This window comes from Colobus angolensis, unplaced genomic scaffold, assembly GCF_000951035.1.
Source record: "Colobus angolensis palliatus isolate OR3802 unplaced genomic scaffold, Cang.pa_1.0 Scaffold1, whole genome shotgun sequence".
Classification (NCBI taxonomy): Eukaryota; Metazoa; Chordata; class Mammalia; order Primates; family Cercopithecidae; genus Colobus; species Colobus angolensis.
The window spans coordinates 15,917,672-15,944,990 of NW_012110918.1; positions in this window are offsets into that span (position 1 = coordinate 15,917,672).

Here is a 27,319-nt window from a genome sequence, read left to right on the forward strand (position 1 = left end):
TAATGTGCACAAGGCCACATAGCTGGTCCCAAAGCCCTGTGGCAGGGACAACAAGCTGGCCCCAAAAGACATGGGGCTCCCTGGCCCCCAAGGTGGGTAACCAGGGGGAACTGCACTCCCCGCCCGTATTCATCCGTTTTCATGCTGCTGATAAAGACATAGCCGAGGCTGGGTGCTTTATCAAGAAAAATAAGTTTAATGGACTCAAAGTTCCACGTAGCTGGGGAGGCATCATGATCCTGGTGGAGGGTGACAGACACGCTTTACATGGTGGCAGAAAAGAGAGAATGAGGCTGAGTGTAGTGGCTCACACCTGTAATCCCATCACTTTGGAAGGCTGAGACAGGTAAATCACCTGAGGTCGGGAGTTCGAGACCAGCCTGGCCAGCATGATGAAACCCTGTCTCTACTAAAAATATGAAAAATTAGCTGGGCACGGTGGCAGACGCCTATAATCTCAGCTACTCAGGAGGCTGAGGCAGGAGAATCACTTGAACCAGGGAGGCAGAGGTTGCAGTGAGATCACGCCATTGCACTCCAGCCTGGGCAACAAGAGCAAAACTCCATCCCCCAAAAAAAGACAGAAAAGAGACAGAAAGAGAATAAGAGCCAAGCAAAAGGGGTTTCTCCTCATAAAACCATTGGATCTCGCAAGACTTATTCTCTACCACGAGAACAGCATGGGGGAAACCGCCGCCATGGTTCAATTATCTCCCACTGGGCTCCTCCCACAACACATGAGAATTATGGGAGCTACAATTCAAGATGAGATTTGGGCAGGGACACAGCCACACCATATCACACTCCACCCCCACTGCATGGGGACGGAGCTACATGTGTGGTTCTAGCCAAAGGAGTGGAATTGAAAAGGTGTGGTGTCTCTTCCAGGATGAGGGGCCACATCCCCGTCTTGGAGAGGACACTGTCACAGGAGGAGGCGCAGCTGAGCCTCTCTTGTGAAGGACACTGTGAGAAGAGAACAAGCGTGCGTGTGGTGTGCTACATTGCAGGGGGTGAGGACTGCTTGTCACAGCAGTTAACAGGACTGACTGATACACCTCCTGCCCAAGCCCCAGGGTGACCTCTGGCCTGGTGAATTGTGTCAAGAAATCTGTTTCAGAGGGAGGCCTCATGGTGTGGACCGTTCCCATGCCTGCTCCTCACAGCCGACACTAACATGGGACGCAGCCACACGCTCTCGCTGCTGGAGAATGACTCCGTTCAGCCTCCCTGGGTCGGTGCAGCAAGCCTCTGTGGAGAGCAGATATGTGCCAGGAGCTCGTGGTACAGAGAGGAATAAAACACAGCCTTTGGCCTCAGGATGCTGACGAGATAAATGAAGATAGATGGGCCATGGGTGGGAAGACGAGGCCCCCGGACACTTGGCCCAACCAGAAGCTCAGGAAATGCTTCTTGAGCGAGATGAGCCCTCAGCTTGGTCTTGAAAGATATGCACCATGGGCAAGGGGCAGAGAAGAAGAGAGGGCAGTCCAGGCAGAGGGCACAGCGTGAGCAAAGGTACAGAGGCTGGAGGAGACATGCTCAGGGCCAGTGCTCAGGGCGTTGAAGAATCAGACCTGGCCCACAGACCTGGAACCTGCCAGCTGTGCCTGGCAGCATAGAGATAGTCCTGGGCAACCAGGAGTGCTGGTGGCTGGTTACAGCAGGGGAGAGGCACGAGCAGGTTCCCATGCTAAACACGCCAGCCTAGTGCACTGTGGGGCATGATGTAGGGGACAAGGCTGGAGGCCAGGAGACCATGGAGAGATGGCCCCTACGGTCCTGCCAGTGCCCCTGCTTCTGAAAGGCATGCAGCAGGCACAGACCAGCAGTGGGTACCCGAAGGAAAGGAGACAGAGAGATCAGGTCAGATTTGAGACTTAGCTTCCAAACACCAACACAGCAGCGTTTTGTAAATGGTCACCTGCCACCTGGGACAGAAATTGAGGGAATTTCAAAATCCATCTTTCTCTCAAAAAGAGACCCCTTGATGAGGCCACAAAGGACAACTGCCCATTATTCCTACTTAGCAAGAAAGAAAAGGCAGCAGCTGTCATGCTTAGAGAGGGACAACTGTAATGTCTGAATTCTCTGCTGCCTGAGAAGGAAGGAGCGCCTGAGCAGGGAGGAACATCTAAGCAGGGGGAACACCTGAGACGGTGGATCAGCCTGATTAGGAAAAGCACCTAAGCAGGAAGGAGCATTTGGGCAGGGAGGAGCACCTGAGTGGGAGGAGTACCTGAGTGGGAGGAGCACCTGAGTGGGAAGGAGCACCTGAGCAGGGAGGGGCACCTGAGCAGGGAGGGGCACCTGAGTGAGAGGAACAGCAGCGAACTCCAGTCAACTGCAGCTGTGCTGTCCAATGCGCACACGCCGGCCTGGGGACTCACCCCACTCCACCTCCTCCCCTCTGATCCCAAACACTCTTTCTGCTGACTTGGCAAATGGCCCGAGACAGATTCTCCCTTCCCCCAACCAAGCTGCTCTTGTTCCTGCTCTGTCACTGAGCCAGCTGCTGCCATTTTGAGGGCATGCCATCATCTGGCCAGCCCACAGGCCACTGGTCCTCCTTCGGCCAAGGCCCCCATGCCTCAGAAAGTTCATCTCCAGATGTGCGGGATGACGGTGCCCTGGCTTACCTGGGCTCAGCATGGGGGCACTTTCCAGGCAGACAGCATATTGGAGATGGCTTCTTTCCAGCTGGAGGGGACCCCAGGAAAGCTGGTCCTCATTCTTGACAGACCTTGCGGGATGGGGGTGGATCAACCTCAGAATCCCGGTTGGATGGGCCTAAGGAGGGAGTGGGGAAGCTGAGGACACACTGCCTGGCTGGATGCATGTGAGCTTCTCAGGACCTCAGGCTGCTGGCGGGTCCCTGGGAGGTTGAGAAGGAGCTGGGTCCTCCTTAACCATCAGGGAGCACAAGATCACTCCACTTATGCTTTCCTTTAATTGTTGCAATGAATGCTTGTGACCTGCCCACCTGCCCTCCAGGCAGGGTGACAATGCAGAAATCAATGGACAGACCCAGGCTCCAGGGAAAAGCTTCTGGCCACTGGAAAGGCTACAAAACAGCATCAAGTTCCAGGAGCCCAGGGAAGGAAGGATCACTTTCAGTTAGAGGCACACAGAAGGCTTCCTGGAGGAGGTGACATTTCAATAGGGTTCTGAGGGATGTGCAGGATTTCAAACGGAGGAAAGAACCAGGCCAGTGTCCCACACAGAGGTCCTGGGCCAACACTGCCCGGTGTGAAGAAGATCAAACAGTGACAAGATGCACATGGGGCCGGGGAAGGCATGTAGGGGCCCTGCCAGCCAGAAATTCACTCAGTTATTCAACAAACATTTATTGGCTGCCCAGGACTGAGGTGGAGGCACTGAGGCTACAAACTGCGTGACTCAGTGCAGCAGCAACGCTGAGTGGCGAGGAGGGTCCAGGGCACCAGGGGACTGAAGGTGGAAGCCAGATGGCCGGGAGCCTTCCAGCAGGCAGCTGCCGGAGACCCTGGACAAGAGGTGGGATGGTGCCAGCTTGTGCTCTCAGAGGAAGATGGCGGCAGCTACTTGCTCATCTGGTGGGTCCCCAGGAGGGAATTCAAACATTGTCCCCATCCTCAGGACCACTGCACTCAGGGTGACCAGAGAAACTTGGGTCACAGTGGCCAATGGGCTCCTGGGGAGACGCTCTGGGGACTGCAGGTGACTTCTCCGCCCATATGAATTATTGACCACATCCAGCCAGCTCCACTGGGTTCCTACAACCTGTGCTTTGGCTGCCCCTGGCTCATCACCGTCCTGAGTTTGGGGTCCTGCCTCCGGCCACAGGGGTGAGTTTTCCTATGAGCTGGCAAGGCCTGCCCATGTGCTGGTCATCCTGGCAGGGGGTTCAGGCTCCATCCTCCCACTTCCCTCTGCATTCACTGGCAGGACTGCTGGAGTATTGACCGCTGTGCACATCTCATCAGATGCAGATTGGGAGAAATCAATGGGGTTAGATCACCAAGTGGGAGGCAGGGTTGGTGGCAAAGCCCCTGTTACAGGTCCTGCCCAGCAGGAGCCCCAGGGAAAGCAGGCTCCTCCTGCCTGGCGTGCATTTGAAGGATAAGGAGGCAGTTGTTCCTTCCAGATGCACTTAGGGAATCTCAGTCTCTTCATGGGGGGAGGAAAGGCCATTCTCAGCGGCAATCAGGTTCAACACAGCCTCGAAACGAAGCAGCCTCCTTCACCTTCAGGGTGAAGGTGGCATTGGCGCCTGCCACCGCCAGCCATCTCTGCAAGCTGGAAATCCCTGGGAGGTTCCTGAGACACAAATCAATGGTGATGAAGACTAAAACTGGAGCTGTGAACCCAGAGAGGACCGGGCAGCTGAGGAGTCATCCAGGGCAGCCCAGCCAGGCATGTGCCTGGCCCCAGCTGCTGAGCACCCGGCCTGCCAAAGACTCACACCCACCCCAGCCCGGCAGGAGCCACTTCAGTCCCTGAAACTCCAGAAGACGCATGTGCGCAGGCGCACACACACTCATCCCATTAGTATCTTGCTGCACAGGCTGAAATTTATTAGCAGCAGGAGAGTCAAGGCCCTTTCCCAGAGCTTTCATGCTTTTCTACAAAGTAATCTTCCACGGGTGCTTCTGTATTCCTTCTCTGTGCAGAAGAGCAACATCTCAGCTGCCAGACCCTCTGAATGCTAATTTATTTCAGGAGTCGGAGCAGTTGGCTCCAGGAGGTCCTCCTGGCAGGCAAGGGAGGGAAGAAAAGGTATTTCTCTCTCCAACTCTCCAACTGCAGGCTCCAGCTGCCCCTACCATGTTTGCCTGCCTCCTCAGCCCACCAGGAGGGAGCAGAGCAGGGTGTCCATGGGGGCTGCAGGAGGTTGGTGGGGGACAGTAGCCCAGCCCACACCCGTAGCTCCCTCCTCCAGCCAGGCTCAGAGCCATGTTCCCAGTGTGAGGCCCCTCGGGAATGAAGCAGACACAAATGGCCATGCTTCCTGGGCGAGACAGCTGCGCTAGCCTCACTAGGGGCCTGGAAATTGCTTCTGTCTCAGTGGCATCCGGAGAGCCATTTCAGAGGATGCTGACAGGCCGCGTGCATCCTCCATGGAGGGGAGACGCAGGGCCCTGAGTCACGGAGGAGCACAGACAGGCTGACACCGCACAGGTCTGGGGACTATGGACTCAAGTCAGAGGCGGGTCAGCCCCCAGAGCCGCTGCTCCACCACTCAAAGGCTCCACACATCTCCCCTGGCAAGTGGAGATGCCCATTGGGCCAGCCTGAGGCCCCTCCCAGCACCAGGCCCTGCTGGGTCGTGGGGCCACGGTACCCCCCGTGGAAGACACGCAGAGCACACAAACAAAACAAGTAATGATGTCATTGTAGTGCCTGTGTGGGCTCTGCAGAGAAGAGAAGTCACTTCTGGTGGAAGGGACTGGCCGGCACGGGGCTGCTGGGCATCTTTATGTTGACATGAGGCCTAAGCAGAGGACACTGGAGTTGAGACCTAAATGACAGGCAGGCACAGCCACCAGCATTCATGAGCAAAGCAGAGCCCTCAGGAGAGTGCACGGACACCTGCACACGTGCATACACAGGCCTAGATGCCCACGTGCATATGCAAATGCAGACACACACAGATGCATACATACACCTACACACAGTGCCTAGATGCCTAGATGCACACATAGACACACAGACACACACGAATGCACATGTACCTATACACATGCAGATACATACATAGGCGTACAGCACATATACAGATACACATATATCTACAAGTATGTACTCACACATGTATGTACTTGCACACATACACACATACGCATATAAACACATATACACATTGACAGATGCATGCCTATGCATGTACACAGGCACACACATAGATGGACACATATACATAAATGTACATAGGTGCATATGTGTGTCTACAAACATGAATGAACACACATGCATATTTCTACACGGATATACGCACTTTTACATATACACACATATGCATGCACATATACGTGTACACATGCATATACACATTGACAAATGCATGTATAGGTACAAACACATACACATGCATACATATTACATGTAGATACAATTGCATATATATTCATACACATGCATATGCACGCATACATGTACCATACACAGGCACACATATGAAGGGAGTTTTCTACAGAGATTTGATGTCGCACCACAATTGAGGAGCTGGTTAAGCCATCTCCATGAGGAGCTTGAAGTCCACAAGGGAGACCGTGGAAAAGGGACAGTGATGTCAGGTGGAGTGTGGCAGGTGGGTGATAGTGAGGAACTCAGGCATGGGCTGGAGCCCACAAGGATGGGTTGAGCCCATGGCAGTCCTTGCTGCCTCTGAGCGTGGCAGTGTGGGCATCCTGCAGAAGCCAGGCCCTCTGTCACAGAGCCAGACACCCACACCTGGCTCGGGAGCAGGCTGTGCTGGAGGAGTATCAGGGTTGGAGCGGCTGCAGCCCAGCCACTGCCTGTGCTGTTTGGGGGCTAAGCTGTGGGGCGGGGCCAGCACTTAGGAGCTTTCACCCTTTACCCAACGCCAGGTGTTAAGGATGGGGGGATGCAGACCACAATCGCTGCAGGGAAACAGTAAGAAGGGCTTGGCCTCTGGAAATGTTTGAGAGGAAAAGAAAACAGGACCTGTAGGTGGGATGGCATGGGGTTGGAAGAGAGAAACCCAGGGTGCCATGTAGCTGTGGCCCAGCACACTGGGTGGCTGGTATTTCCACTCAGTCTCCCTAAGAGGAGAGGTTAGGACAGAAAGGATCTGAGAAGGATGGGAAGGTGGAAGACAAATTAGGCTTCACCTTGCTCCCAAAACATCCCAGCTCCCAGGTATTCCTGGGGTGCTGCCAAAAGACCAACCTTTCGGTGAGGCCAAGAGACAGAGGAGCCATGGGGCTGTCTGGGCCTGATTCCAGTCCTCTCCCAGTCCACACCTTGGAGCCCTCCTGGAGCTCACAGTCAAACCAGACTCTACTGCAGCCAAGTGGTAGTGGGCTCTGCTCACAGTCCTGGGAAAAACACACAGGGAGGGATGAGTGGCATCTGTAACTGGGACTTCTCTACTGTTCTACAGACAGAAGTTGGAAAATGTTTCTAGAGGAAGCACAGGGAGTGATTGTGGTTGGTGGGAATGGGTTGGGGAAGATAACAGATAGAATGGCTGGTGCCTGATCTGTCAGCAGCATCAGCAGACCTGCAGGAGCTACAGATGTTGGAAATCACCCATACAGGTGTTAAAACAATATGCTCAAGGAGAAAAAAAATTAGTCAAAAACTTGGAATTACTTTAAAAATGCATATACTTGAAAAAGAACATATAAATAAACATTTCAGAACTGAAAAATGTACTGACTGAAATAGAGGACTCCGTGGATAAGTTTTAAAGCAATTAGACATAACTGAAGAGAGAATTAGTAAACTGGAAAGTAGGTCCCCAGAAAATATGCAGAGTGAAACCTGGAGAATCCAAAGGCAGAAGAGAAGGAAAAAAACAACAAAACAGAAGAGGAGCAGGAGACCCACAGACACAGTGAGAAGGGCTGGCATGAAGCAGAATTCCAGGAGGGAGAGAGCCCAGGGGCAAAAGCAAAATTGAAGAAGCAACCACTAAGAATTTCCTGTAATTTATGAAAGACATCAAGCTATGTTTTCAAGAAACCAAACAAGCCCCAAGAAGGGCGAACCAAAAGAAATCCCCACCCAGACGCAAGTTAGCAAAACTGAAGAGAGACCATGCCATCCACCCAACGTCATTCAAGTGACTGAGGGAGAACCTGAACCCAAAAATAAAAGGTGGTTTCATCAGAAGAATAGTGGGAAGCTCCTAAAAATCAAGGAGAAAGCTGGGGGAACAGATTCGGAGGGGGACAGCAACCAGGTGACCCCAAGAGGCTCTAGCGGTGACCTTTGCCGTACCCAATCCTCCCAGGTATAAGAGGAGGGTCCCTGACAAGGGGCAGCAGGGCCCCTCTGGCTTCTGTAGGGGAAGGGCAGGTGTCTGCCTCCCTGTCCCTTGTACACCACACTTTCCAAAAGTCCCCAGCAGTGGAGCATGGGCCTCTAGTGATGCAGAATTTTTGATTTTACTCAATTGTCACCTTGGAGCCCAGGGCACCCCAGGATGGGGCTTGGCCATGTGGGTTCAAGTGGAACCTCATGGAGAAACCAGAAGCACTGATCCAGCCACACTCAAGCACTGTTGTGGCTCTAGCCAGCATCCCATGTCCCCCACTCACTGAGAATGTTATTTCAGCGGTCCCACTGCCCTTCTTGCAAGCTGCCTTCCAGCCCCCTCCAAGTTCAGCTCATCAATATGTCAACATCTGAACCCCACTAGGGAGACATTTCCCCCGGGATCCCCAGGCTGCACAGAAGTCAAAGGATGGGCCCAGCCTCCTGGCAGGAGGATTCCACAGCAGACAGTGTGGCTCCCTCATCCACGAGCTTGGCCACAGAGACATGGCCAATGCCTCTTGGGTCAGCTTTGACCCAGCGATGACATCTCACCCCATGAGACTTAGGGCTGCAAAAGGAATTTGAGACACTAGTACAAGCCAAACCTGACTCTTCTGGGCTCATGGCCTGGACAGGGCTCAGGCAGAAGGTCCCCTGGACACAAGTGGGCAGGGCTGAGGCAGCAGTGACTCACACTGGATTCAGGTCCTCAAGCTCACAGCACAGGGGCAAGAACACATCCCTTCTGTGGCTCCACCCACATCACTGTCTTTGGCAACTGCTTCCCTGAGCAGCAGATGCTGTGCTTGCCTGTCCCATCCCCTCGCCCTTACGATGTCTTCTGAATGCCAGCACCTGTGCTGCTTTGTCTGAGGGCTTTCTCTGGCTTTTAGAGCCACTTTGGTCCCCATCCTCCCCACCTCACATGCCAGGCAGCAGGCTGGAAGTACCAGGGTGTATTCACACCAAGGGAGCAGCCCTCAGAGGCTGGTAGGGCTGGTGTGGGAACACCCAGCTCCTTTGCCTCCTGATGGAATAACCCCAAGACATGAGCCACACTGCAGCAGCTGGCCAGATAATCCTCCTGGATGGGCTGCCCTCCCCACCCTGTCCCATGCCCCTCCCCCTGCCACTAACAGGTTTTGCATCCCCCAACAAACTACTTGCACCCAATCTTTATCTCAGGTCTTCTGGGGAAACCCTATCCAAGCACCCACTGCAGGCTGTTGACGGGACAAGCTGGGAATTGGAGTGGACATCAGACCCTGAGCAAGCCAACCCCAGGGGTGGATGGTACAAGAAGGCACCACCTCCTGAAAATGCAACTGAATCAGTCGGGGATGAGGACATCAGGCAGTGGTGGGCACCTAAGGGTCCAGGGGAGTCAAAGCAAAGCCCTTGGGGTTAGGAGCAAGCAGAGGCCACTGAGAAAAGAGAAACAGTGGAGCAAACCCAACAGCTCCCAGGAAGACACAGAGGGCCAGCGGGCACACGGAGGTGCTCAGAGCCCTCAGTCATCAGGAGAATGCAGAGCAAAGCCACAATAAGACACCACCGCACACCCACTAGCATGGCTATGATTAAAAACTAGAAAATAACAACTGCTGCAGAGGAGACAGAGAAATCAGAACCCTCGTCACTGCTGGCGGAGTGTAAAACATTGCAGCTACTTTGGAAAGCAGTCTTGCAGATCCTCGTAAAGCTAAACATAGAGTTATCATATGACCCATCAATGCCACTCCTAGTATGTACCTAAAAGAATTGAGGCTGGGCGCGGTGGCTCACGCCTATAACCCCAGCACTTTGGGAGGGCAAGGTGGGTGGATCACCTGAGGTCAGGAGTTTGAGACCAGCCTGGCCAACATGGTGAAACCCTGTCTCTACTCAAAATACAAAAATTAGCCAGCAGTGATGGTGTGTGCCTGTAATCCCAGCTACCTGCGGGGCTGAGGAAGGAGAATCACTTGAACCCAAGAGGCAGAGGTTGCAGTGAGCCATGATGGCACCACTGTACCCCAACCTGGGCAACAGAAGGAGACTCCATCTCAAAAAAAAAAGAATTGAACTGGCATTCACACATCATCTGTGCACAAATGCTCATAGCAGCATTAGTCACAATAGCCAAACAGTGGCAGCAACCTGGGTGTCTATCACCAAATAAATGGATAAACACAATGAGGTCCATCCATACAACTGAGTCCCATTCAGCCATGGAGCGGAATGAAGCACTGATGCATGCTACAATGTGGGCAAACCTGAAACTATCACACTAAGTGAAAGAATGTAGCAGACCCAAAAGGCCACACGTCTCATGATTCCACTGTATGAAATGTCCAGATAGGCAAGTCCACAGACAGAAAGGAGATGGGTGGCTGCCGGGGGATGGAGAGAGAGGGGAGGGGGAGTGACTGCTTAATGATGATGGGGTTTCCATTCGGGGTGATAAGTTTTGGAACTAGATAGAGGTGACGGTTAACGACATCGTGAATGTACAGAAAGCCACTGAATTGTTCACTTTAAAATGGTTACATGTTACATGATGTGAATTTTGCCTCATAAAAGAAGTCCCTCTGTATCACCAATTTAAATACATCTTCCTGGTAGTGCCTATTAAAATTAGATTGACTTCGATCTTTTTATTATTATGAAAATAAACTACACTCAGGTGGAAAAAGAAAGCAAACTTCTGCCACACTGGGTCCTCGGAGGGAGGGGACAGACACAAACCCAGAGCAGGATGACAGCACACAAGCCATGAAGGGCAGCCGTCCGGGAGCGTCACCATGGTGCCTCACCACCCCTTATCTGTGTGATTCCTGTTATCATCCTTCTCCCTAAGAAAGCATCTGCCCTGCTACCTGGAAGAGGAGCTGAGAGCTGCCACTTGAAAATGCCTACAAGGACTGACCGTATCAGTCCATTCTCACACTGCTATAAACAAATACCTGAGACTGGGTAATTTATAAAGAAAAGGGGTTTCATTGACTCATGGTTCTGCAGGTTGTATAGGAAGCACAGCTGGGGAGGCTTCAGGAGACTTACAACCATGACAGAAGGCAAAGCAAAAGAGGGCACGTCAACATGGCTGGAGCAGGAGGAAGCGAGAGGAGAGGACACGCTACGCACTTTCAAACAACCAGGTCTCGTGAGAACTCACTCACTGTCACGCGAACAGCAAGGGGGAAATACCCCAATGCATGGCCCAACACCTCCCACCAGGCCCCCTCTTCCAGCCCTGGGGATTAGGATTCAACACGAGATTCGGGTGGGGACACAGATCCAAACCATACCACCGACCTCATGAGCGGTACCTGCAGGTGTCTTCAGTGGGACGCCCTAGAAGGAGCCCCCAAGCTGGGGACTGTTGCTCGGTGGGATTTCCAAGGACAGGGTTCCCAGCAGTGGAGTGAGGGAAGGGACCTGTGTGAGGCAGGGGAGAGCCTGAACAGGCACGGCCTCAGCAAGAGGCCAGCCTCAGCCTGGGCCCACAAGAAAGCTCTGAGAGCAAATGGCACCAGCACCCTTGCCACCGTGGGGCCAGCCCTTATGCCTCCTGTCACCCAGCCAGGCACTGATGGGCAGTTCCCTATGGAGGGCTGCTGTGGGTTGGCAGAGCTGGGGCAGGGCCCTCCTGACCCCTCTCCTCCTCTCACCCAGGGGCCTTGAAGGCCAGAGCACAATCCCAGGGAGGTGGGCAAAATTCCCTCCTTCACCTGAAGCCAGCACCAAGCCAGCTCTGTGGGCCTCCCGGCAGCACCGCTTTGCCAACCTACTTGTGCGTGGCCGTTGCCAGCACCTTCCAGGCCGCCCAAAAGCCTCTGGAGTGCACCTGTGACAATTACAGGTTTCATGGAGCTAATAGCAATAATAACCATTAGAAGGCAGCCTGTGCTGGCTGCATCGGTTTCTTGTTTAGTTGTGCTTTGAGTGCAGTTAATCTTATGTCTAATATCTAAATGGACAGGGCAGAAAGACTGCATTCTTTCTTTTTCCACTCTAAATAGATGTTGCCCTCACCCAGGGACATGGCTTGGCAACAGGCATGGCTTACAGGCCCTGCCGTGCCCCAGGAATGGCTGCCCTGAACAGCTCACAAGGGTCCCGATTCCTTACTGCCACTTCAGCAAGCATTCCTGTGGATTTTATGTGGTAACAGGTGCCCCTGCGTAATAGCCATGCAGACCCCAGCACCCACAGAAACCAACCCACCAAAACAATAAGGCCTAACAGGAGGGGACCCGCAGGGCTCCTAAGCAGAAGGCTGGGCGGCAGGGGAGTCCCAGCAGATGGGCGTCTGTTCAAGTCCTCAGGGGCAGACAGAAGGTTCCAGAGAGGTCCACCCTGCGGCTGCCGCCTCCCGGGCTGTGCCGGGCTCACTTGCAGTTAATGAGCCCTCATTAACATGTTGATGGGGACGTGCACTGTGTCTACTTGGAACCCTTTCACCGTGTTGGTTGTTGTTTTTGTTGAATTAATGATGTTCAGGTTGGATCCCTTCATAAAAGATGCTGCTTCCCCTCCTCCCCCAATCCCAGGCTTTTCCTAACAGAGCAATGCCATTTTCCCAGGCAGGCCTCCCTGCAGCCTCCCACCCTTGGCCAGCCCACTGACCCCAAATACTTGCCCAGACCATGATGCGAGTGCGTCCCTGCTGACTTCTCCTCCCCATGTGGTTCCACAGGCCACTTTGAAGTTCCAGGTCCCTCCTGCTTTCCTCTTAGAATGCATTGATCCGCGGCTGCCTCTGAGCCCAGCAGCTCCTTAGCTCAGGGATCCAGGAGGCAGGGGCCCTGAGGACCACTTGGTTGGGACCATGCAGAGCAAGTCCAGGGCCAAGGCACCCAGAGCCAAGTTAAAGCTTGGAGCCTGGAACGACTCAGCCTGTGTGCCGGGAGCTGCCTCTCCAGTGAGCACTCAGGATTCTGGTGAGGAGCTGGCGGCACCTGCAGACGCCTCTGAGGGAAAGTTTCCTTCCCAGGTGCTGCCGCAATTTAGGAACAAGCTCAGGTGAAAGGTCAGGAATAAGGGAAGAGGTCTGTGCCCTGGCGTAGGGTGTCTCCTCTGGAACCACCACGGGCTTCCCCAGCCCGGCTCGAGTGCCAGTCCACCTCCATCACCTCCGTGTGACCTGGAATCCCTCCTCCATGTCCTTGAACCCCTCCACCGCCTCCCTGAGCCCCCTCCATCTTGAACCCCCTCCACCTTGAACCCTGCACACTCAGTCCACACCTCTCACTGCTGCCCCTCTGCAGGCTTCATGCCCTTACCCCCTCCCCTGAGTCCCCTCAGCTGCCACATGTACTTTTGAAGCCCCCTGGCCTCTTGATGCAGTGTATTAGCGACTGCAGAGGTAATGCTGGGTAAAACACTCCCGCCATGTCACTGCCTGGGGAAGGTATTCATTCCTGCCCTGGCGAGCCTGCAGGCGGGTCTGAGCTCTGGCTCCACGCGCCTCTCTGCTGCAGCCGCGTTCCAGGAGAGTTTCCTCCAGACCAGGCTGGGCCCAGGCCTGTTCCTTGTGTGTTCGTTCTGAAGCCCAGGCTGAAGGAGCAGTGGCCGCCTGAGGCCTGCTTTTCTCCAGGCATCTGTCACTGGGAACTCAGGAACCAAGCCAGCCACATGAGCTCTGTGTGAGTCTGGTCCTCTGCCATCCCGCTGGTCGACAGTCAGGCCCTGGAGCCCAGCGTCAGCAGGGAAGGGGACATACACTCTGCCTGCAGTGGGAGAAAGCCTGGGAATCTTTGCTAGGAATCACACCAGCTTGAGCCCACTTCCCGGGCGGCACTGGCAGGCCCCCTGAGCAGCCAGAGCCCCTCCTGCCTCTGAGTCTCGAACATGCTGTGGGCCTCTGCCAGCACAGGTCCAGCAATGTGCTGCATGTGCTGGGCTGCCAACGCCTACAGTTCTGTGACCTCTCATGGTCTCATGGTCCTGTTTACCTGCACAACCCTTTGCATGGTCCCTGTCACATAGTAGATGCCCAACACACATTCTGTAATTCCGCCGCACACCCGACTTTCTCTCCCTCACTCAGCAGGGCTGGGTTCACCCCAGCATACCCACCCCAACCCCCGCAGCTCAACAAGAGAATGCGCTTCCCCCACAGGTTCAGGAGGCTTTGATGTGCTGGCCCCATCCAGGTCTGAGGCAGGGACAAGGGGACCAGCTCTTCTCTGCCCTGTCCTGCCCTGCCCTAGCCTCTGCAGAGACACCTCCAGCTCTGTCACGATTGCTGCCACTCGGCTCACCAATGCCAGACTTTTCTAGCGTGGGAACCGACCCACACTCTCTAACAGGGGATAAGTCATCAAAACTCTAAAGTCCTGGTTAAGACTCAGGGACAGGAAGGGCCCCGAGAGCCTGTGCTGGTAAGAATGTGGCTGCACTTCTCCTTTGCAGGGCCATCTTGGGGCTGGCAGGCACGGCAGGTCCATCAGAATCCCACCCCACCCCAGGCAGGGGGCTCTGGGAGCTGAAAGCAGGACGGGCACTGGGTGTGGACACGTTAAAGCAGACAGGTGAGATGCTGGGGGCGTTACTGGCCCAGGTTGAGGCATTGCTTCCATTGCACCACGCTGATGTGACCCCCAGGTGGCCACATCCCAGTTTACCCAGGACCGAGGGGCAATCTGGGATGCAGGACCTTCAGTGCTCAAATCAGGAAAGTGCCAGGCAAACTGGGACAAACGGGTCACCCTCCATGAACAAGGAGCTCCTTCAGCCCCTTCCCGGTGACTCTGCTTGGGGTGGAGGGAGGGGCAGAGGCCAGAGCCCAGCGGCAACTCCGCACCCACTCATCCGGGCCCAGAGGGGTGCACCAGCCCCTGGGGCAGTCCTGCCGTGGCCATCCACAGGCTGCTCAGAGGGGAGACAGCGGGACTCCTGGTGGCCGGGAACGAGACTCAGCATCTCCAGGGCGGGGCCGGAAGCCGCCTCATCTCATCCACTCGCGGACACACCCAGGAGTTCTGCTGGCAGCAGGAAGCTGGTGGGCTTCTGTGTGCCGATGTCTGTCCGGAGAGGGAGGTGGCTTGTTTCTGGGACAGCCGAAAAGCACAGAACCAGTATTGCCTCCAACCCTGCGGCTTCCGCCTGGCCAGCCCCTCACCGAGTCACTGTGGCTCCTCAGGAATCACAGACTGGGGTTTCCCAGGCACCGTCAGCTCAGCTGGCAGGACTGACTTCGGACAGGAGACATGGGAGCCCCTGACGGAAGCTCTGCGGCTGAGGACCGCCGCGGCACGCAACAGGCCCCAGGAATGCACAGCTCCCGAGCGGGGATGAGAACATTCCTGGGGTTTCCAAAGCTCAGATCTAAGGCTAAATGGAGTGTTCTACTTTAAGCAGGAACCCAGGACATGTGAGTGAGAAAGCAGCGGGGAGAGGGAGAAAGGGAAGGAAGGACGGAAGGAAGGAAGGAGGGAAGGAGGGAAGGAGGGAGGGAGGGAAGGAGAGAGGGAGGGAGGGAAGGGTCGGGAGGAGAGACACACAGAGAGAAAGAAGGAGAGAGGGAAACAGGGAGAGAGAGGGAGAAAGGACCTGCTGAAACATGAAGACAGATCCAACCAGAAAGAGGAGAGAGGGTTGAAGGAGGAAGGAGAGAGGTAGAAAGCTGAGTGAAACTGAGGAGAAGGAAGGAAACTCCCTTCCGCCCTCGTGCCTAGGCAACAGGGGCTCATTCAGAAAGCGCAGTGGCTCCGGGCCCGGGGATGCCCTGGGGCTGCCCGAATGCTACAGAGGTCAGTCGCCTCCCGGAGGCAGAGCTCAGCCCGTGTCCGGTGTCGGTGTCACCTTCAACCCTCGTCTCCTGGCCTAAGGTGAGCCACACACATTTCTACACACGGAAAGGAACTGTGGAACCAGAGAGGAGGAGCCCAAAGACCGATGCAGACGACTGAAGGCCCAGCCACAGCGGAGACACCCAGACGAAGAGCACCTGGCGGTGAGGGCACTACCCTGCCAGCCCCTAAGACATTATAAAGACACGCTAAAGACAGTGGCAGCAGGCGGCACTGGACTGGCAGAGAGACCCATGGGACAGAACAAAGCCAGGGCAGCCCCACGCACTGATGTGAGGTTGGTCATGCCCAAGTTCACGCTGCAGGCGGCATCGCGGGAAACGGCGCTTGAACTCAGGTTACCTATACTTTAAAATAAAATGTGATAATCCCCCAACAAATTTAAAATTTCTTCAAAGAAATGATTTATGATCTCGTGGTAAGACAGTCTTTTTTTAAAAATCACATAAGCCATAAAAGAAATAATTGAGAAAATGTAACTGCTTAAAAATTGTTAAAGCTTTTTCAAGGCCAGGTGGGGTGGCTCACGCCTGCAATCCCAGCACTTTGAGAGGCTGAGACGGGCGGATCATCTGAGGTCAGGCCTGGCCAACATGGTGAAACCCTGTGTCTACTAAAAAAGAAAAGAAAAGTACAAAAATTAGCTGGGCGTGGTGGCAGGCGCGTGTAATCCCAGCTACGTGGGAGGCTGAGGCAGGAGAATTGCTTGAACCCAGGAGGCGGAGGCTGCAGTGAGTGGAGATCGCACTGCTGCACTCCAGCCTGGACAACGGAACAAGACTCCATTTCAAAACAAACAAAAAACAAAACAACAACAACAAAAGGCTGGGCACGGTGGCTCACGCCTGGAAGCTGGCAGAGCAACACTCTGTCTCAAAAAAAAAAAAAAAAACAACTTACTCAAAAAAAAAAGCATACAAAACCAACAGAAAGTGGAAAAACAAGTCAGAAACCCAGAGATGCTTGCTGCACACATAACTGAGAAAGTTTGTATTCAGAATGCATTTAGGACTCACAAAAATCAATGTTAAAAAACCCACGAGACAATTGGAAAATAAAAGACCAAAAAAAGGCATTTCATACAAGGAAATGTGTGTAGCCGATAAAAATGTGGGGCTGTATTCGACCTTATTAGCAACCAGAGAGACGGACATTGATGCCGCAATGAGAAACCGTTGCATAGGCATTCAATACTCAAACCATCTTTAATGGGGTAAACGGGGTAATAGCTGGTATTGACAAGGATGTGGGTCCAGGATCAATCAGACACAATTGGTGGACGTGTCACCACTGCAGCCACGTTGGAAACAGTTCGGCCTCATCTGACAAAGCTGAAAATGTGCCTCCCTAAGACCCGACAACTCTCCTTGGCAAATGTTCTAGAAGAAGTCTTGCCCATGTGCACCAGGAGACATGGATGTTCACAGCAGTGATGCTAGAACAGGTTAAAATCACATCCACCACCCGGAGAACCGAGGGTTCCTGTGCATGCAGATGCTGGAATTCCACGCAGCACTGAAAAAGTGAGCCACAGCAACACATCTGCACATTTGCCCATCTCAGAAACGACACAGAGGCAAAAAAAAAAAAAAAAAAAAAAAAGCAAACTGCAGAAGAATTACACACTGGAATTCCATCCAAATAAAGCTTAGAACTATACAGCTGAGCCACATGTGACTTAGAGTCAGAAACAGCAGATAAAACTATAAAAGCAAAGAATAGAAAACACCACACTCAGGATGCTGTTCCCATTTGGAGGAAGGAGGAGAAAGCAGGGAATGAAACCGGGAGGCAGGCAGGACCCGGAAGGCCACGCCAGCCATCTGTGCCTCTGGCCGGTAATGCACACAGGACACACTTTGCTTATTCATTATTTACACGTAAATGTGTCTGCATATTTCATCATGCTCGGAAAGAACACAAATGAAGGCAAGAAGCTAATGCAACGGGACAGAGGGGCCGAGGGAGGAGAGGCCGGGCAGGCTCCGGCTAGGGAAGGCTTTTTCTCGACACCCCCTGGCCAGCTGTTGGGAGCTGTGCCCTCCCCTCTACCACCACCCACCGTCTTCTGATGCTCTGTCCTCGTCCCACAGAAGTGACTGGTCTCTGAGTCTGACACCCGGCACGTGAGCATCCCCAGGCCGTGATGGGCACAGCGCACCTGTGGTCCCCGCCTGGGGGCTCATTAAAAACGCATGTGGGCTGCGCTGCACTGTGCTGACCCGGGCTGGTCGTGGATGTGTGGACACAGCCGCTGGTCGGAAATGTCCATTGTGCCGCTGGCTGTTGGAAGGTGCCGCTGGCTGGTGGAGGATGCTGCATGGCTGATGACCTGGCTTCCCCCTTCCTTGTCCAGTCGCCTCTTCCTTCCCTCTGGTCCTCACTCCGACTTAACCCACAGCTTTGGGTGGGCTCCTTGCTGCCCCAGAGGACCCAGTGGGCAAGGAGGGGCGACCCCCAGGATCCTCAGCAAAGCAAACCCTCCCCCCACAGTAAAGCAAACCCTCTCTCCACAGTGCCCCCTGCTGTCCCACGTTTCCCCAGGTGGGCGGGGCCACACAGTGGCAGCCAGGCCTCTTTCAGTGCCTCCCTCCGCCTGCCCCAGGAGGGACACCCTAGAACCCCACTCAGCACCCACCAATGCACAAGCCAGGGCAGCTAACTTCTGCCCAGTGGGAGCAGGATGCCCTTGGGCCAATTCTTCCCCCCTTGCCCCTCTGGGCAGACTGTCCTGATGGCCCTTCCAGGGTCTTGAGGGGAGATCCCGAGAGCCTGAGCCGTCAGTCCTGCCTGGGGGAGTCACTCACCCTCGAGTGGGCTCCTCCTCCTTCCCTGCCCCTCCCCAAGGTGTGGGACCCTGTGCCTCAAGCTCTGCCTTCCAGCCGTCTAGGCTGAGCCCCCAGATGATACCCCAGAGCCTCCATAGAACCCTGAGGCTGCCCGGGGCTGTCTGCCAAGGTCCAGCCAGGGGAGGGATCCCAGCTCCCCCGCTGGCTCCAGCCCAGGCCCGCGTGGCCTCCTGATCTGGCTCCCAAACCAGCCTTCAAAGCCACTCACTGTGACGGACACAGGAGGAATGCCACATCCTCATCCAAGGTGAGGACAAAGAATGGATCCACCCCATCAGCGGTGTGAGTGTGGGAACCTGCTCAGCCCAGAGGTTCAGCTTCCACTTCTCAGGGGACAAAGGCACCAACTTTTACCAACACTGGAATAGAAGGAAGCTCCGCTGGGCAGGCCTCTGTCTGTCTGTCCCTGGGTTAACAGCTACTGAGTGATGGACAGAGGGTACGTGTCTGCAGGATTGATCAATGTCTCTGTTGACTATTGATGACAATTGGATTTTTAAAATCCTAGGGTACGGGGGGTTTCACTCTATAGAAATCGCACCTTGATAAATCTGAGCCAAAACTCTTAAGGAAGGACAAAGGGATGGGGACAATCTGTCCATTCTCCTGTCTCCAGATGGCCCAGCCCGTAAGCGATCTCGTCATCCATTCTGCGCGCCATCCCTCTTGTCCCCTCAGGACAGACCCAGCTTTTGGCTCTGTTTCTACAGAGATCGATGCACCTTCCCGCTGTCCGTGGCTTCTCACAGACAGGCCCAGGAGACCGTGTGGGGCAGGCCCCAACACAGGCAGACCCAGTGTGCAGAGCCCCATCACTGAGGCAGGAGAAGGTGGGGAAGACTTCCTGGAGGAGGTGCATTTTGGCGGCTGCATAGGCGTCCACTAGGTAGAAACGGATGGAGAGGCTGGTGCAAGCTGAGGAGCCTGGGTAAGGCTGTGGCATGAGGCACAGGGAGCTGGAGGATGTGACTGAGATGGGGCCAAAGGGGACCCTGGGGAAGAGTCAGGGAGAGCCTGTCCACCTTGCTGAGGAATCTGGATTCTATCCCCTGGGAGCACTGAGGAGCTTTGAGCAGGAAGCACCAGGACTGACTCCGTGGATGGAAAACTGAGTGGGCAGAGACAGAGGGGGGCACACAGTCAGAGGCAGGAGCCCCAACAGGGCCTGGAACCGTAGCCCTGTGAGAGAACACAGTGGTCAGGGCCAAGGATGGGAAGATGAGAACTGTGGGGACCCCTGAAAGTGGAGGTGAGGGATCGGGATGGCACCCAGGTGTGGGCACAGGAGGGCAGGGGCACTCCGGAGGCAGGAACGGAAGAGCCACGGAGGGACTGAGTTCTGGGCATGTCAATTCCCAGCACTGGCAGGGCTGCTGGGGGACCTGTCCAGAGAGTATGGGGACATGGACACAGACACCATCATCACTCCATGATGGACGAAGTGACAGGCTGGCCATGCAGAGGGACAGGCAGAGGACAGGGTCTTGGGAAGCACCCTCAGGTACAGGCAAGCAGAGGTCCTAAGCCAAGGGGCCTGGCCGGGGAGGACAGGGAGGCCAGAAAGCCACAGGAGGGTATCCGAGGACGCCGAGGGCTGTGAAGCCACCAAACAAAGCGAGACCAAAGGTGGCAGACAGCGGCCAGACCACGATGACAGGGCACAAAGGCTTCAGAGCAGGGCAGGGCTGGGAGCCAGAGTGCAGGATGTGCCTAAAACGCCTCACCCTAAATGCCCCTGAAGATGAAGCACGGGGCATCCACGCTGCAGAGCCCCCCAGAGAAGGTGGCTCCCGGGCCGCAGGCTCAGCTGCCCGGCCTGGAGCAGGAAGCCCCTCAGCAGGGGAGTGAGCTATCAAGCCCAATGCCTCAAGCCAGAGGGACCCACAGTGTGCCTGGGGACCCCCAAGGGTCCCTGAGAACCCTCCAGGGGTTCCCGAGGTCAAAGCTATATGCATTTTTAACACTGAGCCAATTTGCCCCTTTCACTGAGTGGACTCTCTTGCTGTTGGCCCAAACACAGTGGTGGGAAGACTGCGGGCTGACGGGGTCAGGGCTAAGCCCCACACTCTCAGCCACTGCACTCCTTGCCGCACGCACTTGCAGGAGGAAAAGCAAGTTGAACAAAGTGAGCCTGTCACTCCAGGGAAAAGAAATGACGGTCTTTGTTATCAATGATAAAATCTATTCTTTTTTTTTTTTTTTTTTTTGAGACAGAGTCTCCATCTGTCGCCCAGGCTGGAGTGCAGTGGCACGATCTCGGCTCGCTCACTGCAATCTCCGCTTCCTGGGTTTGAGCAATTCTCCCACCTCAGCCTCCCAAGTAACTGGGATTACAGGTGCCCACCACCACACCCAGCTAATTTTTGTATTTTTTAGTAGAGATGGGGGTTTCACCATGTTGGCCAGGCTGGTCTCGAACCCCTGACCTCAAGTGATCCGCCCACCTTAGCCTCCCAAAGTGCTGGGATTACAAGCATGAGCCACTGTGCCTTGCCAAAATCTACTCTTTTGAAGAGAAATTAGAATTTGGGGAACTGTTCTCCACCACAGACAGCTTGACAGTCTCCCAAGAGTTCCAGACTTTGCTGATAAGAACAGAGACGGTATTAACAAGTATGATTTTTGATACTACAGAGCAAAACTTGTTTTTGATATGGTAGTACATTTTTTTCCAGACCACCGATGCATGATGATACAAGATCATATGTGGCTAAAAGATCCATTCAAAGTGCAAGACAGACCAGTGGATCTTAGGATAAAAGAACAAAAACATTCATTAATATGCTTTCAGTTTCCAGATTGCAACTAACCCTTGAGAAACCAGTACTTGTGAAGTGTCAGTGCAATGTCAAAGAGGAGGCACCCACCTCCCCAGGCTGGGCGCAGGAGCGGCTGCGAGATTCCAGCTGTCTTCTATCAAGCCAGAAGTTAGGGAAATTTGCAGAAATATAAAACCATGCTACTCTTCTTTTTTTTTTTTTTTTTTTTTGCTTTGGAAAAAATACATTTCATCATAAATATTTATGCCAACATGTAATAACTATGATCTTTAATGAATTATTAAATATTTTCCTTTTTTTTTAGATGGAGTCTCATTCTATCGTCCAGGCTGGAGTACAGTGACACGATCTTGGCTCACAGCAACCTCCACCTCCTGGGTTCAAGTGATTCTCCCGCCTCAGCCTCCCGAGCAGCTGGGATCACAGGCACACACCACAATGCCCGGCTAATTTTTGTATTTTTAGTAGAGACAGGGTTTCACCATGTTGCCCAGGCTGGTCTCGAACGCCTAACCCAAGCAATTCACCCTCCTCGGCCTCCCAAAATGCTGGGATTATAGGTGTGAGCCACCGCACCTGGCCCATTCCTTTGCATCCTTTATAATAAGCCAAGAAAGCACCTTCCTGAGTTCTGTGAGCTGTTCTAGGAAATTCTCAAACCCAGGAAGGAGGTTGTGGGAAACCCGGTGTAAAGCCAGTCAGTTGGAAGTGTAGGTGGCCAAAACTCGCAACTGGCGTCTAGAGAAGGTGCAGTCTTGGGGCGAAGCCTTCAGCCTGTGGGGTCTGATGCTATCTCCAGGTAGTGGCGAAGTTGAATTGAATCAGAGAACACCCAGCTGGTGTTGAGAGCGGCAGGGAGCCTGCTCTCCTGTTAAGAGAGACACAGCTGGCCAAGTGCAGTGGTTCGCGCCTGCAATCCCAGCACTTTGGGAGGCTTAGGCAGGAGGATCATGAGGTCAAGAGATCGACACCATCCTAGCCAACATGGTGAAACCCCATCTCTACTAAAAGTATAAAAAGTAGCCAGGCATGGTGGCGCGTGCCTGTAGACCCAGCTACTCGGGAGGCTGAGGCAGGAGAATCACCTGAACCTGGGAGGTGGAGGTTGCAGTGAGCAGAGATCGCACCATGGAACTCCAGCCTGGCGACAGAGCGAAGCTCCATCTAAAAAAAAAAGAAGAAAAAGAAAAAAAACACTGCGCATTTGGTGTCAGGAGGAGAAAAACAGCCTCTCACCAGCTCCCAGGAGAAATCACGCTGAGGGGCCACGTCGAGGTCACATTTCCCTTCTTGGGTTCATTCTCCAAAGTCAGCATCTGCCAGATTTCTGCTAGGGTTTCTCACCTCGGGCTGTGTCCGCTCAAGTCCTGTGCCCCTGAATCCGGTGACCCTCAGCCCTCCTCCCCAAGAAATCAACCCCCAAAGCAGACCCAGACTGTCCCGCCTTGGGCTGTCCTTGCAAGGAAGAAAGAAATGGCAGCGAAACGAGCCCAGATCCTGTTTTCTTACTTGCTATGTGACGCTGTGCTGAGTATAAATAAATATATAAATAAATGAATAATTTAAGTTTTTCTAAATAAGTAATGAAAAACGGATGTGTGCGTCAGTCATAACTATGTTTATGGGCTAGAGCTGCAGTTAATCGTTGGTTAAGAATAAAATGTGACAAGAATGAATGGAATATTTTAAATTCACAATTAAATTTGAGATCTAATTTAAAAAAAAAAAAACACCGCTGGATCTGACATACTCAGGTCATGCCTGCTGGGTCTCCCCAAAATGCCTTATATGCACATGCACACGCATGCACATGCACACATGCGCACATGCACACGCACACACATGCACATACATGAACATACGCACACATGCATACTCACACATGCACACGCTCACACGTGCACACACTCACATGCACACACTCACACACCACACATGCACACACGCACACATGCACACACTCACATGGACACATGCACATGCACACATGCACACACACGTGCACACACTCGCACACATGCACACACACATGCACACACGCACATATGCCTCCAGGGCTGCCCCCTTCACGTGGCTTTGCTTGCCCAGCTTCCCTCAGGTCCAGGTTCCCAAAGCCCTCCCCTAACCACAAAGTTTCCAGTCTGACCTTGAGTTTGGCCCCATAATGGAGGCAGAGCCAGACACCACCTCAGAGGCAGCTCAGTCCACCCGCAGCTGTCCAACAAGGTCAGAAAGGCCCAAAGAGACCACATGATGCCGAGGTCACCTGGCCTGCCTGAGGGAGCTGGGTCCAGTCTCAGCCCACCAATTCCCGGGGTCTCTTCCCAGATCCCAGGAGGCCCGATGGGTGGGGGTTCTAGGGGCCTGAACTGTGAATGTGGGACACGGAGCCGGGTTAGGGTTCCAGAGCACAGGCTGCAGGAAGGGAACAGGCACTCCTGGAAGGAGGAAGAGCCCATAGCCGTCCACCCGGCTTGTCATCGTGCACGAAGCAGGTGTCGGTCAGCTGGGACAGGCCATCTCGAATTGGCAACCACCCCACTCAAATACATGGTTTTAAGTGAGCCCCACTCTGCAACTCTGGCCAACACAGCTATCCGCATTTGTTTGCCTAGCTCGGAAGGGGAAAAAATATCAAGAGGCAGGCGCTTCAAGTGAAAATGTATCCAACTCCCAGCAAAAGGTTGTGCTGCGGGCCCACGGCCAGGCGGTATTCTTGGATTGGACCTCTTCCCTTGCCCTAAATTTAACCAGCTGGAAATCTTTTTTTAAGCTGCATCCTATTCAACCTTTTGAAATAAAGATTTGCCTTTTAATGGGAAATCTGCATTCCATTGTGGAGAAGGAGCCGGCACCCTTGGCTCAGCCCAGCTCCTCCTGGCACGCAGCTTCCTGGTTTTGGCTGCAAACCCAGGAAAGCTCACATGTGCGGGGGTGGAGGCCTCTGACCGTCCAGGCTGCTGTCCCTGGGCCGAGGGGACATTCTGAGATGGGCACAGAGGCTTTCTTAGGGAAAGCAGGAAATTAAAAGCAACAGCAATGAAAAGACACCTGCCAAGAAAATAAGACGTTCTTCTATTGTTTGCTCACGAACGTGCCCCACGCATGGGAGCTGCGTGCACCCCATGGTCAGGGAGAAACACCGGCACACACTAGCTGGGTTCAAATCTCGCCCTATCCCTCCTAGCTCATGAAACATCTCTGTGTCTCAGTTTCCCTATCTGTAAATCGGGGGTGAGGACAGCACCTGCCTCCCAGGGGCTGCTACACAGATTGAGTTAATAGTGGTACAGCATATTGGTAAGAGCACAGGTAGGGCCAAAAAATAAACGACAGATGAAATGGGTTCTCTCCTGGAAATGGCTCGCTACCAAATCATGCAGGAGGGAGAGTCAGGAGTGGGGAGAAACGTTTAGTCCAGGTTCGATTCTGCGGCCTCAGGTGTGAGGCCGGTGCTATGCAGGGGCTGCGAGAACAAGGACATGGCCTTCACCAGCATGGAGAGATGAGGCAGATGTGGAGGTGGCCCCAAAGTGAGAGATGTCAGGGCAGAACTGGGAATATCTTTAGGGACAAAAAGGGACACGAGCCAACCCCAAGGGAACTGGGCAGGCAGAAAAGGCGGGGCCCAGCAGGGGAGCAGCTCCTATCTTCCCGCAGACACACTAGGACATCAGACGATAACGGAGCCTGTGTTCCGGGCACCTGGTCCAGATGGAGGCTCTGCAGGTTGGTAGAGGCCAGGAGAGGAGGCGGGCACTGTTTCAGGACCCTGTGTGTGTAGACAACTTGATTTTCAAATGTATCACAGAAGTGGTGGCTGCACCTGTGTGAGGTATGAGGACCCGATGGAGACTCTGAATGATGACGGAGAGGACCAGAGAGGACCGCCCATCGGCTGAATCCCAGAGCACCTGGGGCATCTGGTCCCTTGTACCGGAGAGACAGTCAGGCAGCGTGTGAAGGAAGGCACCCTATGGGGATGGCACCAAGGGCCCCAGCCAACCCCAGACACTGGAGGGGGACATGGGAAATGGAGGAAATCAGTCCAGGCATAGGGCCCTGTAAGCTGTTAGTTCCAAGGACAGGATTACCCAGGGTAGAATCAGAGCATGGCCACCTCTGCACAGCAGATGCTGTCCGGGAGGGCACGGGGGAGCCTGGGCAGGGTGAGGGGTGCACATGTGGAAAATTCGCCCAGCCGTACCTCTGTGGCACAGCTATCTGAGCACGTGTGCCTGTGTCTGAGTGCACAAGCATGTGTCCCTGTGTCTGAATGCCCATGTATGCACATGTACCCAAGACCAGGGAGAGCAGATCCTGCAGGCCAGCTGTAAAGAGGGAAGGGGGGTGGCCGGGCGCGGTGGCTCAAGCCTGTAATCCCAGCACGTTGGGAGGCGGAGACGGGCGGATCACGAGGTCAGGAGATCGAGACCATCCTGGCTAACATGGTGAAACCCCGTCTCTACTAAAAAATACAAAAAACTAGCCGGGCGAGGTGGCGGGCACCTGTAGTCCCAGCTACCCGGGAGGCTGAGGCAGGAGAATGGCGTAAACCCATGAGACGGAGCTTGCAGTGAGCTGAGATCCGGCCACTGCACTCCACCCTGGGCGACAGAGTGAGACTCCATCTCAAAAAAAAAAAAAAAGAGGGAAGGGGGAGCCCTGGACTAGAGCAGATCTCAGGAACCCCAAATCAGGGACTCATTCTCTTCATTATAACCTCGGGAGAAGAATTACAGAAAGTTACGAGAATTGCAATCACTGCCTTTGTGTGCCCAAGGTGTATGCACTTGACCGTACATATGTTACACCCTGATGAAAATGTTCACTAGGATAGAATATTTGCATAATTACATGTCGAGCTGTACTCTATTTTGGTAGGAAGGTAGAGGAGACTTCATGAGATGACCTCGCAGAGTTCTCAGGTTTCTTAAGGGCTATGAGGGAGCAGAATAATGGCCCTACAGATGGCCACATCCTCATCCCCAGAACCCAACCCCTGCTTCTGTGAACCCTGCTCTCTGTGAACTCATTACCTTGCATGGCAGAAGTCATGGGAATCGGTTAAGGATCTGGAGATGGGAGATTACCCGGTGGGGAGGTGCAATCCCAATGTCCTTAGAAGTGGAAGACGGAGGCAGGAGGGGTCAGGGTGATGTGATGGATGGAGCTCATGGAGGGCACAAGCCAGGGAGTGCCACCGCCTCGAGAAGCTGGGAAAGCCAAGGAAGCAGATTTTCTGCCCTTTGAGCCTCCACAGGGGAACACAGCCCTGCTGACACCTTCATTTTAGCCAAGTCTAAACTCCAGACTGTAAGATAACAAATGTGTAGCCGGGCACAGTGGCTCATGCCTGTAATCTCAGCACTTTGGGAGACTGAGGCGGGAGGATCAAGTGAGCCCGGGAGTTCAAGACCAGCCTGGGCAATGAAGTGAGAACCTGTCTCTACAAAACACTCCTTTAAATAAAGATAATAAATTTGTGTTATTTTAAGCCACTTAATGTGTAGTAATTTGTTAGAGCAGTAACAGGTAACCAACACAGACTGTGACTCTCCGGGCACTGGGCGTCTCTATCCACCCTGCCACTGTCCTTCCCAGAAGCTTCCTTTCTTCTGTCCAACCTCAGGACCTGCTCCCTCAACAGACAGGAACTAAGGTGCACCGTCGGGAGGCTGCAAGCTTTGAGCATCTTAAGGGACAACACACCAGCAGAGACTTACGTGTGCCATGGAGGTGGCAGAAATACCCTGTGGATGGGAAGATGTGTATCCACTCAGGGCGTGTGTGGCCACACACTGTGGCAATTCCTACACCCACGATGCAGGCAGCTGGCCTGTGGGCTCTCTCTCTCTCTCTCTCTCTCTCACACACACACACACACACACACAAGCACAGGTGT